Below are 11,531 nucleotides of genomic sequence, written 5' to 3'. Positions count from 1 at the left end.
TAAGATAAAGCTGTCTAGACAGGATTTTTTAAAGTAATACTTCCAGAATTTGTTAAACTAAATTTTGTCTGTTATTTTAATTTTTGAAATTGAAATAAAGTTTTTTAAAAAAGGAAATTAAAAATGTTGAGTGCAAAAGGAAGTTGCAGGAGGATAAATATAGTGTAATGACATACAAGTTAATTTTTTTCCCTATTCTTTGGTAATATGCAGTAAAATTCAGTCTTTTTGATATACAGTTCTATGAGTGTTGATGAATGTATGAAATTATGTAACCACAACCCAATCAAGACACTAAACAGTTTCATCATCCCCTGTTCTTAGTTTGCCAGTGCTGCTGTGACAAATACCACACGCTGATTGTCTTAAGCAAGATGAATTTATTATCTCATGGTTTGGAGACAAGAAATCCAAAATCAAGGCCTTGACTGGCCATGCTTTCTCCTGGAGCCTGTAGCATTCTGGTGCTGGCTCGTTGCAATCCTTGGTTTCTTGGCTACATCTCTGCCTCCATCACAAAGTGGTGTGTCTTCTTGGACTTCTCTTGGGGCTTTAGCTGACTTCTGGCTTCTTCTGGCCGACTGTGTCTGAATTCCTTTTCCTTGTAAGGACTGCGGTCATATGGATTAAGGCCCACCCTCCTTCAGTTTTGCCTCATTGAAATAAGATCTTTGAAATCCTAGTCACAAAGGAGTCCATACCTTAACTAACAATAACATCTTTGAAGACCCTATTTACAAAGGAGTTCACACCCGCAGGACCATGATTAAAAATTGAATGTGTCTTTTGTAGGGTGTATGATTCAATCCCCAACACCCTCCATTCCCTTGTGCTACCCCTTTGTAGTCAAATCCCACTTCCTTATTTCCCCTCCTCACCCCAAGTCCATGGTAACCACTGATCCATTCTCTGTCTCAATAGTTTTTCATCTTCCAGTATATCACATAAATGGAATCATGTAGTATATAACCTATTGAATCAGGCTTCTTTCACTCAGCGTAATGCTTTTGAGAGTCATCCAAGTTGCTGCCTGTATCAGTAGTTTTTATTATTATTATTATTATTATTATTAAGTAGTCTTCCATTGTGTGGATAGACCTATCATGGTTTGTTTATCCATTCCCAAATTGAGAGATAGTTGGGTTGTTTCCAGTTTTTGGCAATTGTGAATAGAGTTGCTCTGAACATTTTGTATGAACATAAGTCTTTTATTTCACTTGGATAAAAACATAGGAGTGGGATTGTTTGGTGTACAGTAAGTGTATGTCTGACTTTTTAAGAACCTGCCAAGCAGTTTCTATTGTGATTGTACGAGAGTTCTAGTTTTTCCATCCTCGCCAGCACATGATTTTGTCAGATTTTTACTTTAATTTTAACCATTCTAATAGGTATGCAGTAGTATTTCAGTGTGGATTTAATTGGAATTTTCTTAATTACCAACAATTTGACATCTTTTTATATACTTATTTGTTACCCATATATCTTCTTTGGAGAAATAGCTGTTCAAACATTTTGCCAATTTTTTTTCAAATTGGGTGGTTTGGTTTTTTATTGCTGAATATTGCAAGTTCTTTATTCTTCATAGAAGTCCTTTTTTATATAGATCTTGCTATTTGTGTTATATCTAAAAACACTTTGACTAACCTCTATTTTCTTCAAAAAGTTTTATAGTTTTATGTTACATTTGGGTCTATAATACATTTTTAATTAATCTTTATATAATGTATGATATATAAAATTTTAAACCACAAAATACAACATATGCAATGTTCAGTTATATATGTGTGCGATGAAAGTATGAAATCATGAGCTGGATACATGGGGTAGGAGAGAGAGACATGGGCTTGGGTAAAAGTTACAACGAAGTCTTCAGCAATAACCCTAACATTTTCTTTCCTTAAAAACAATGGATCTGGACTTCAACTTACAGGAAGATGGTGTAGATGTACTTTGTCCTATTTCTCCCACTAAAAACCCTGGGCATTATATATAAAGCAAAACTAAAAGAACTCTGAAAGGTGAAGAGAAGAAGGCAAACCAGTTGGGCATATTGGGACCAAGAAATCACAGGGTGGTAAGTTCTCTGGTTTTCTTTTTGCGTCATATATCCCCAACCTGGAGCTGAAGCATTTGGAGACCTGGAAATGTTGATAGGTTCAGCCAAAAAATGAAAAGCCTATTTTCTAAAGCTAAAGGACCAGAAAAAATGGCAGTCCAGCAAGACAGAAAACATTTAGAAGATAACTTCCCTTTTCAGTCAAAATCACAGAAAAAAAGCTCTGATCCCACATAGGCTGAGTGGAGCCCAGACATTCATCCTTAAAATATGGTAACACAGTGCTCCACTACTCTGTAAGGCTGGTGTTTTAGCTTCCTGGGCTGCTCAAGCAAATGCCATGAAATGGGTTGGGTTAAACAATGGGATTTTATTAGCTCATGGTTTTGAGGCTAAAAGAAAGTCCAAATCAAGGTGGTAATTCTCCCCAAAATCTGTGGCATTCTGGGGCTGGCTGTCAATCATCCTTGATCCTTAGCTCATTACATGAAAAGGTATGGTGGCATTTCCTGGTTTCTCCCTTCTCTTCCAGGTGCTATTGATAATCAGCTTCTTCTGTTCCTCTCTGTGTGAGTTTCGCTCTCTTATATAGGACTCCAGGAATAGGATTAGGACCCATCCTGATTGAGGTGGGTCATATCTAAACTGACGTAACCTCATCAAAAGGTCCTACTTAAAATGGTTTCACATGCACAGGATGGATTCACTTTAAGAACATGTTTTTCTGGAGTACATACAGCTCCAAACTACCACAGGTAGGATCAGAGAAGACTAAGTAGGGAGCAGGGATTTGAATCCCCATGGGTATCCAGCGCTTTCTGGACCACAACGTCAGTAAAGACCACATGGGGAGACAACTTCCATTCTCACCTGGCAGGAATGAGGCACTCTTCCTCACCTGCCAGGATGGTGTCAGAAAAGGCCTCATGGAGTGTCAAGACTTTCACCACTGCCCGGCAGTAAGGAAGCCACCTCCAAGGTTGGTTAGGTGGCCACCACCTGGGGAGGTGGAACTGCCACCACTGACCAGCAGTAGCAAGGAGCTTCAGGTGTCAATGGAGGTCAAGTGGGGAACTTGGACTTCTATCTCTACCTGGCAATGTGAGATGGGACCACAACCTTCTCCCCAATCCCCTGCAGCCAGAGTAGTATTGGAGAAAGCCAGCTGAAATAAGAGCTTTAAATAAGTTGCAAAGGGTTTTGCCAGCTGGAATAGAAGTGGTGATTGGTAGAGCCACTCTAGTTACCCGACTGTATTGGTCAGCCAAAGGGCTCCTGATGCAACATACCAGAAATGGGTTGGTTTCTATAAGGGCTATTTATTTTGGGCAGGAGCTTACAGATACCAGGCCATAAAGCATAGGTTACTTCCTTTACCAAAGTCTATTTCCACATTTTGGAGCAAGATAGCTGCTGACGTCTGCGAGGGCTCAGGCTTCCTGGGTTCCTCTCTTCCCAGATCTTGCTTATATCCAGGCTCAGGGTTCCTCTCTTCCCAGGGCTTACTTCTCTTTCCTCTGTCTTCTTACTTTCGGGGATCTAGCTTAAGACTTCAGCATCAGGGAAGGAGACTTGGCCCAGTGGATAGGGCATCTGCCTACCATATGAGAGGTCCACAGTTCAAACCCCGGGCCTCCTTGACCTGTGTGGAGCTGGCCCATGCGCAGTGCTGATGCATGCAAGGAGTGCTGTGCTACGCAAGGGTGTCCCCTGCATAGGGGAGCCCCACATGCAAGGAGTGCACCCCGTAAGGAGAGCCACCCAGTGCAAAAGAAAGTGCAGCCTGCCGAAGAATGGCGCCGCACACACAGAGAGTTGACACAACAAGATGACGCAACAAAAAGAAACACACATGCCTGGTGCGCTGATGAGGATAGAAGCAGTCACAGAAGAACACACAGCAAATGGACACAGAGAGCAGACAACTTGTGGGGGGAGGGGAGGGGAGAGAAATAAATAAAAAATAAATCTTCAAAAAAAAAAAAAAGACTCCAGCATCAAACACCAACATCAAAACTCCAACATTAAAAACCCTACAACTCTGTCCTTTGCCATGCCTTTTACACCCTACTGAAGTGGCCCAATCAAAGCCCTAACCATAATTAAATCATGCCCAGGTACAGACCAGTTTACGAACATAATCCAATATCTATTTTTGGAATTCATAACTATATCAAACTGCTACACCAACCAAGGTGGAGGAGACAGTAGAGCCATTTCTCAGGCCAAGATGGAGTGGGACAGGAAGTGCTAAAGGGGATCTTAGGCACCTCGGGAGGTGGGGGTGCCCCAGCCTGGCAGCCTCCGCCACAGCAGAAGACCATGATCCCATCCACACTCACACAGGAGGGGGACTGGAGGTGGCCAAGTAAGTCGGTCCTCACCTAAGAGGCCGCAGCTGCAGTGGGCCTGCCACAGGCCTCCTATGCCCTGTCCCCCACAATCAGTGCTATTGCCAGACTGTTGGACCTGGAGGATCTGCAGTTGCGCATCAAGTATTAGAACAGATTGAAGCCACGGTGCCTGTTAAGGATGTCATCATAAAGTTACCTTTAATGCAAGTGTGTCTGCAAGTCTCCAGTGGAAACTTGACCTCCACAAACAGAAATATATGTTCACCAGGAAAGACTGCCCTAGTCTTTTATAAAGCTAAAAATCCTACTGACAAACTAGTAATTCAGAATTTCTGCATACAGTCTTGTGCCATTTGAAGCTGGACAGTATTTCAATAAAATACAGTGTGTCTGTTTTGAAGAACAAAGGCTTAATTCACAAGAGGAAGTAGAAATGCCAGCATTTTTTCTACATTGTTCCTGATTTTGCCAAAGATCTAAGTATGGTGAATGTTGATCTCATCACTCTTTCTTATACTTTTTTTTTAAGCAAAAGAAAGTCACAATTTGCCAGCTCAAAGCTATAAATGAAGTAAGCAGTTAAGTCTGTTTTCATATTTGTGATTTTTGAAAAATCATAATTTTGCCTTCTCAGAGGAGAAATATTCTACTATAGTGTGAAATCTACTTTAAATATATGTATAAATAAAAATAGAGTTCTATTTTTTTCCTCCTAATTTATCCCACTTAAAATTGAGAGAACAGGCTTTTATCATAAGAAACCTGCCATGCCTGTTTAGAAAGTGACTGTTCAATACCACACTCAAGAGTTCGATAGTAGTAAAAGAAACTCTTAAATATGCAGATATGGTACAGCTTGATTCAGTAGTTCCTTCCGAATTATTGGCCCTTCATACTTGGAGCAGTGAGTCTGAGTATTTTTAAGAAATTTATGCCCAGAGTTATTTAATTATGCCAGAACCTCTGACCATGTTTATTATTATCTCTGAAACAGTTGGTTGTTACTTTCCTTCAGTGTGAAGAGTCAACTTTCTTAAAAGTTCAAAGTAGAAGAGAAATTACTAAATAACTTGAACCCTAACAACTTGCCCAAAGATTATATTGTTATTTTAAAATCTATTTTATTTTTCCATTAAGATCTACTTTACACTCATAGATATTACATTCAGATAATTAATTTCAGAGTCTCAGAACATAATCCAAAAATGTCCAAATTTCAATTGAAAATCACTCATCATTGCAAGAACCAGCAAGATCTCAAACTGAAAAAAGCCAATCAATAGATGCCATTTCTAGGATGACAGATGTTAGAATTATCTGACCAGGATTGAGAGCAACTATCATAAAAATGCTTCAGTGAGCAATTGCCAACATGCTTGACCCAAATGAAAAAAGCCTGAAAACCTCAGCAAAAAAGTAGAGTCTCAGCAAAGTAATAGAAGATATAAAGAATAAAATATCAGTTAGACATGAAAGGGAAACCAAGACATACTCAGATGAAGGAAAACAAAGAAAATTTCTTGGCAGTGGACCCACTCTTAAGGAATGGCTGAAGGAAGTTTTCTAAACAGAGAGGAAATGAGGAAAGTAGCAACTTTGAAACATCAGCAAGGAAGAAAGGACATGGTAAGCAAAACTCTAGGTAAATACAATAGGCTTTCTTCTCCTCTTGTGTTTTTTAAATTACGTTATGTGACTGAAGCAAAAATTATAAAACTGATGTGGTTCTCAATGAATGGAGAGGAAACATTTAAGACAACTATAAATGGGGACAGGTAAAAGGACATGAGGGAGGTAATTTCTCCACTTGAACTGGTAAAATGATGACACCAGTGAACTGCAATATATTATGTATGTGTATATAATGTTATACCTATAGCAACCCTAAATAAGTTATACAAAGAGATATCAAAAGGACTATAGATAAATAAAAATGGAATTCTAAAAAACTTTCAAGTAATCTGCAAGAAGGCAGGAAAACAACAACAACAACAAAACTAAATGTTCTAAATGTCTCAATTAAAAGATAGACGTTGGCAGATTGAGTTTAAAAAGCACCCAATTATGTGATTTCAAAAGAAACTCACTTCAAATATAAAGATAAAGGTTTTGAAAGTAAAATGTTTGAAAAAGATATATCATGCAAACTTTTGTCAAAAAAAAGCAAGAGTAGCTATATTAATATCAGATAAAATAGACTTCAGAGCAAAGAAAATCACCAGAGACAAAGATGGATATTATATATTACATATTTGTATTAGTCAAAGGGGTACTGATATAAAGTACCAGGAAGCTATTGGCTTTTATAAAGGCTATTTATCTGGGGTAGATGCTTACAATCACAAGGCCCTAAAGAGTACAACTCAAGATAACTTTTCTCACCAGAGTGTGTTGCCACATGTTGAAGCAAGATGGCCAGCCATGTCTGTAAGGGTTCAGCCCTCCTCTTTCCTCTTAAGGCTCTGTGCGCCCAGCTTCTTCTGATCTCAGCTGTAGGCTGGAGGGTTCATTTTCTTTTGGGCTCAGCTGCTCTGTTTTCTTCGCAAAGTCAACTGTAAACTCTCAGGCAAATGGCTCATCTCTCTTCCCAGGGCCACAGGATCAAACCTGACAAGTTCTCTCCTCTTCTGCATCTATGGAGCTCTCTCTGTTCCTCTGTGTGTTTCTTATATTGATTTAATCAAGTTAATATAAAGCCTCTGAATTTAAATCAATCAAAGGGTATCATGCCCAGAGGAGCAGACCAGTTTACAAACAATTTATATCTCTTTTTGGAATTCATAAATAATATCAAAGTGCCACAGTATTATATGACATTATATAATATAATTATGTATTATATAAGAAATTATATAAACTAAAAGGGCCAATCCACCAAGAAGACCAAGCAATCCAAAATGTGTATGCACCAAACATCTGAGCTGCAGTATATGTGAGGACAAAACTATTAGAATTGAAAGGAAGAAGAGACCACAATTTTTAGAGACTTCAACACCCCTCTCTCAACAACTGATAGAACAACTAGACAGAAAATTAGCAAGGGTATAGAACTCAACAAAACCATCAACCAACAGGTTTGAACTGACACTTACAGAACACTTCACCTACAAACAGCAGATTACACCTTCTTTTCAATTGCTCAGAGAACACCTACCAAGATAGATCGAGAGGATCAGAAGCAAACATGGCAAAAGTTAGGATTTACAAAATTAGCTCATGGGCACATGAATGTTTATTATATTATTTTCTGTACTTTCAACATATGAAGTTACTTTATTTTTTAAAAAAACATGTTTCAAGACTCAGTTCAAACATCATTTCCAATTCAAGACTCTTACTCTCAGAATTACGTTAATTGCTCTTCCTCCACAGTTCTATGAGGGTAGACTCAGAATAAGAGCATTGTGAGGCAACAAGTTAAGTAACTTTCTTTACATTTCTTCCCATAACCTGTATATTTAATCCAGTACTGTGAATGCAACTGAACTGCACTGAAACTCTCTTTTGATACTGTTATTTTTGTATATTTGACTGTGACTTATGTTTCTAAATTAGAAAGCAAAAATCCACACAACTCGAGTCTTCTTTCCGTAAAGAAAACAGAAAGAAAAAGCTAAAATAAATACAAGTTAAAGGGATTCAAAGAAACCATAAGGATCTTGAAAAGTACCCACAGTGTGCTTTTTTCCAAAGCTGTTCCTTTACCCAAGGGGACAATATGTGGTTTGTGGAGAAGAAATTTTGCTTTTGTTCCTTTGATGCTGGCTTCTCTCTTTGTATCATTTAGAATGCATGTGGTGTCGAGTAACAGATATTGAGCTTAACTGGCTTCAACAATGGGAACTCTCTTGGCTCGTAGGAGAGGGTCAGGCTTGACTGAATCCAGAGGCTCCAATTCCATTCCCTGGGCTCTGCATTCCCGAGTGGGCTGACTTCAGCCCTAGGCCAAATCGGAGAACTGCTGGGCCACATATCCTTGCATGATGCTGTCCAGATTCTCTTCGTCTCGCTTCCTCCTTAGAGGGAGGAGACTTTCCCAGAATGCCCCAGGAAACCTCTCATGTCCTTGGTCCCCGTGGCCCTCCCTGAACCCACCACAGGCAGTAGGGATGGGATTCTCCCACAGACCAGCCGGCCTCTCTTGATCCTTGGGGGTCAGCTTCTCCTGGGGAAGCATGGTTACCTGCACAAAACCCGGGCTCAGGAGGGGTGATGGGAAGCTGATAAAAAAAGACCACCATAATAATCTGCCTTTATGTCAATGCCCCTTCATGCTGTGACTTTGGCATATGTCTCTTTCTGCTGCAAATTTGCTCAGTTCTCCTTCTGTCCGTGAGGTTAATGTTCTAGGTTGACTTGAATTTTAAAAAAGAAAGGAAAAAAAACCTTTATTCCACATGTTTTCTGTCCACGCTGATATATGCTAAGAGGCCTCAGGCCAGAGCCGGTGGGCTCTGTTACAGACTCAAAAAATGGTGGGTTTAAATCACCGGAGGGATCCACAGGATTGAGGGAGAGAAGACGGAGGTGGTGCCCTGACTCCAGAAGGACAGAGAGTCAAAGGGTGCCCAGAGGTAGTAGGAATGCAGAACTCTGTCCCCCTGCTGGAAGCCCTTTAGAGGCTTGGGAGAAGTTGGGGGGTTTCCCTAAAAGGAGACAGGACGCGAGAAAGACTCCACAGAAAGCCTGGAAGGCAAACCTAGATTCAGAGGTATATCCTCAGTGTTTGTTTAACAAACAAAAAGATGAAAGATGCCACCACATGCAGGTCTGTGCGCCCATGAATGAGTACCCAGGTTCCACACAGCCTCCATGAACTTGCAGTATCCACATCAGCTTAAGCCCCCGTTTCATTTCACTAAACGAAGCTCCTTAAAGAATGGGCAGCTACAAAATTCAAAATGAACTTGAGAACTTGGATTAAAAACAGGTAAATAGAAGAGCAGCTGAAGGCTGGCAAAGGATTATTTAATGTATCTCACTAATATTAATCACAATCTCTTACTTTCTCTTTGTAATAGCTAGAAGAATTTATAGGACTGGCCTGGTAAACATTTACTGGGGACATATAGTACTGTGTCGCTCTGGGGAAAAAAAGGAATTGGGACACAGGAAAAAATGTTTTCCTTCTCTTCTCCTCTCTGAATATTTCTAGGAGAACACACGAAGAACTATATTAATAGTGGTTATTTCTGTGCAGTGCGACTGGGGGTTGGGCAAGAAGGGAAAGGAAATTTTACCTTTTATCTGTGAGGTAGGCATTTTTGTTGCTGCTCTTCCCATCATGAGCTTATATGATGATTTTAAGTTTTACCAATTGAGTGAAATAAAAATTCATTTATTAAATGTGTACCCAGGTTATAGAGAAAGTTAGGACCTGATTTACTGATTCTGTGAAGCCTAGCATCACCATCTCCCCTACAAAGAATTCATGTTTGAATTCTCCTTGGCAGCCTGACTCAGTAGGGGAAGAATGCGGATGACTGATTTTGAGAACAATAAAGGACAAAGGTTCTAGACTGCATGCTTTTTACAGATGCTTCATGTCCTGAATAGCACTGTGAAGTCTCCACTAATTCTTAGCTGCACCATTCTCATAAAGCCTCGGGAAATGCCAGAAGATCAGACACAGTTCATTGGGAACTGTAATGGAGTTGTGACTAAACTCAAGTGACAAATTTTAATTCAAGTTAGCTCAATAGCACAGAAAAGTCCAACCTTGGTTCTTCAGGGGAAAAGAAAGGAATGTCATAATCAAGCGCAGTTTCAAGGGAGGGACAACTCCTCAATAGGTCAAAGAATGCATGTACATAATGTTTCAAGTGTACAAATATTATTCTGAAACTAATACCAAAGAGCTAAAAAAGCAGATATTTAACAAGGGTTCTCAGAGGATGGGACTTGTTTCCCATACTTTTGAAACATCTGTCTTAACCTGGAATTTGTAACAACTCTTTGGTCTTTGAAAATATTCATTCAAATTAAATTCATAACACTAGAAACGATAAACAAGCAAAAATATCATTACATGTGACAACCTTAAGTGGATGTATTTGTAGTACTGCCTTCATTTTGAAGCTTGTATTTCAATAACAGTTCATAAAACAAATAGCTTTATCCATTTTTTCCTTTTCTAACCTCTCCTGTATCTTTAGCATTAAAATCTACTCTATAGGGAAGCAGTAGTAGCTCAACTGATAGAGAGTTCACCATAAGGAGGGTCCAGGGTTCAATACCCAGGGCCTCCTGACTCATGTGGTGAGCTGGTCCATGCACAGTGCTGCTGCACTCAAGGAGTGCCGTGCCATGCAGGGGTGTCCCCTGTGAAGGGGTGCCCCATGGTCAAGGAGTGTGCCCCAAAAGGAGAGCCGCCCCACATGGAAAAAAAAAGTGCAGCCCACTCAGGAGGGGCGCAGCACACACAGAAAGCTGACACAGCAAGATGATGCAACAAAAAAAAGCTACACAGTTTCCCGGTGCTGCATGACAAGAATGCAAGAGGACACAGAAGAAGACACAGCGAATAGACACAGAGAGCAGACAATGGTGTGAAGAGGAGAGAAATAAATAAGAAATAAATCTCAAAAAAAAATCTATGCTATAGGGAGGGGATGTGGCTCAGTGGTTGAGTGCCAGCTTCCCACACATGAGGTCCTAGGTTCAATCCCCACCCCAGTACCTCAAAAACAAAAAAGAATCGACACTATAGCCAACTAGTGATGCATTTGGAAAAAGACTTTGATCAAAAGGGGGAAATATTAAATACAAATGAGTTTTTATGACTTAGAGATTTTAAAGTGGGTCAGGAGGTCATTCCAGGAGTTATGGTTATACACGTCTCAGCAGGATCTCACTGACTGCCACAGTGAACAGTGCCTTAAATAGCAGGGCTCCTGAGGGTTCTAGAGACAACTAGACACTACAGGCAGGGCAGACAATCTCCGGAACTTGGCACCCTGTCAGTGGGCCTTTCTTTGGAATATATCTTCCCGAGTGTAACAGAGTTAGACTCATTTATAATTTCCTTACACATGGCTCTTCTGCCCCTTCTATTTGAACCTATAATTTTCACTATACCCATTAAATGTGTCTGAGATTTAAATTTTTGGTCTGTTCTTATG

General features: G+C 40.0%; 1 pseudogene; it reads left to right on the top strand.

The window, feature by feature from the left end:
- Positions 1-2,856: 2,856 nt before the first annotated feature.
- Positions 2,857-4,980, top strand: LOC101436536 (cytochrome c oxidase assembly protein COX11, mitochondrial pseudogene; annotated as a pseudogene).
- Positions 4,981-11,531: the final 6,551 nt, after the last annotated feature.

This window comes from Dasypus novemcinctus, chromosome 7 (assembly GCF_030445035.2).
Source record: "Dasypus novemcinctus isolate mDasNov1 chromosome 7, mDasNov1.1.hap2, whole genome shotgun sequence".
In the NCBI taxonomy this organism is placed as follows: Eukaryota; Metazoa; Chordata; class Mammalia; order Cingulata; family Dasypodidae; genus Dasypus; species Dasypus novemcinctus.
The sequence above is the reverse complement of the archived record's forward strand: the minus strand, read 5'-3'. Positions and strand labels throughout refer to the sequence as shown.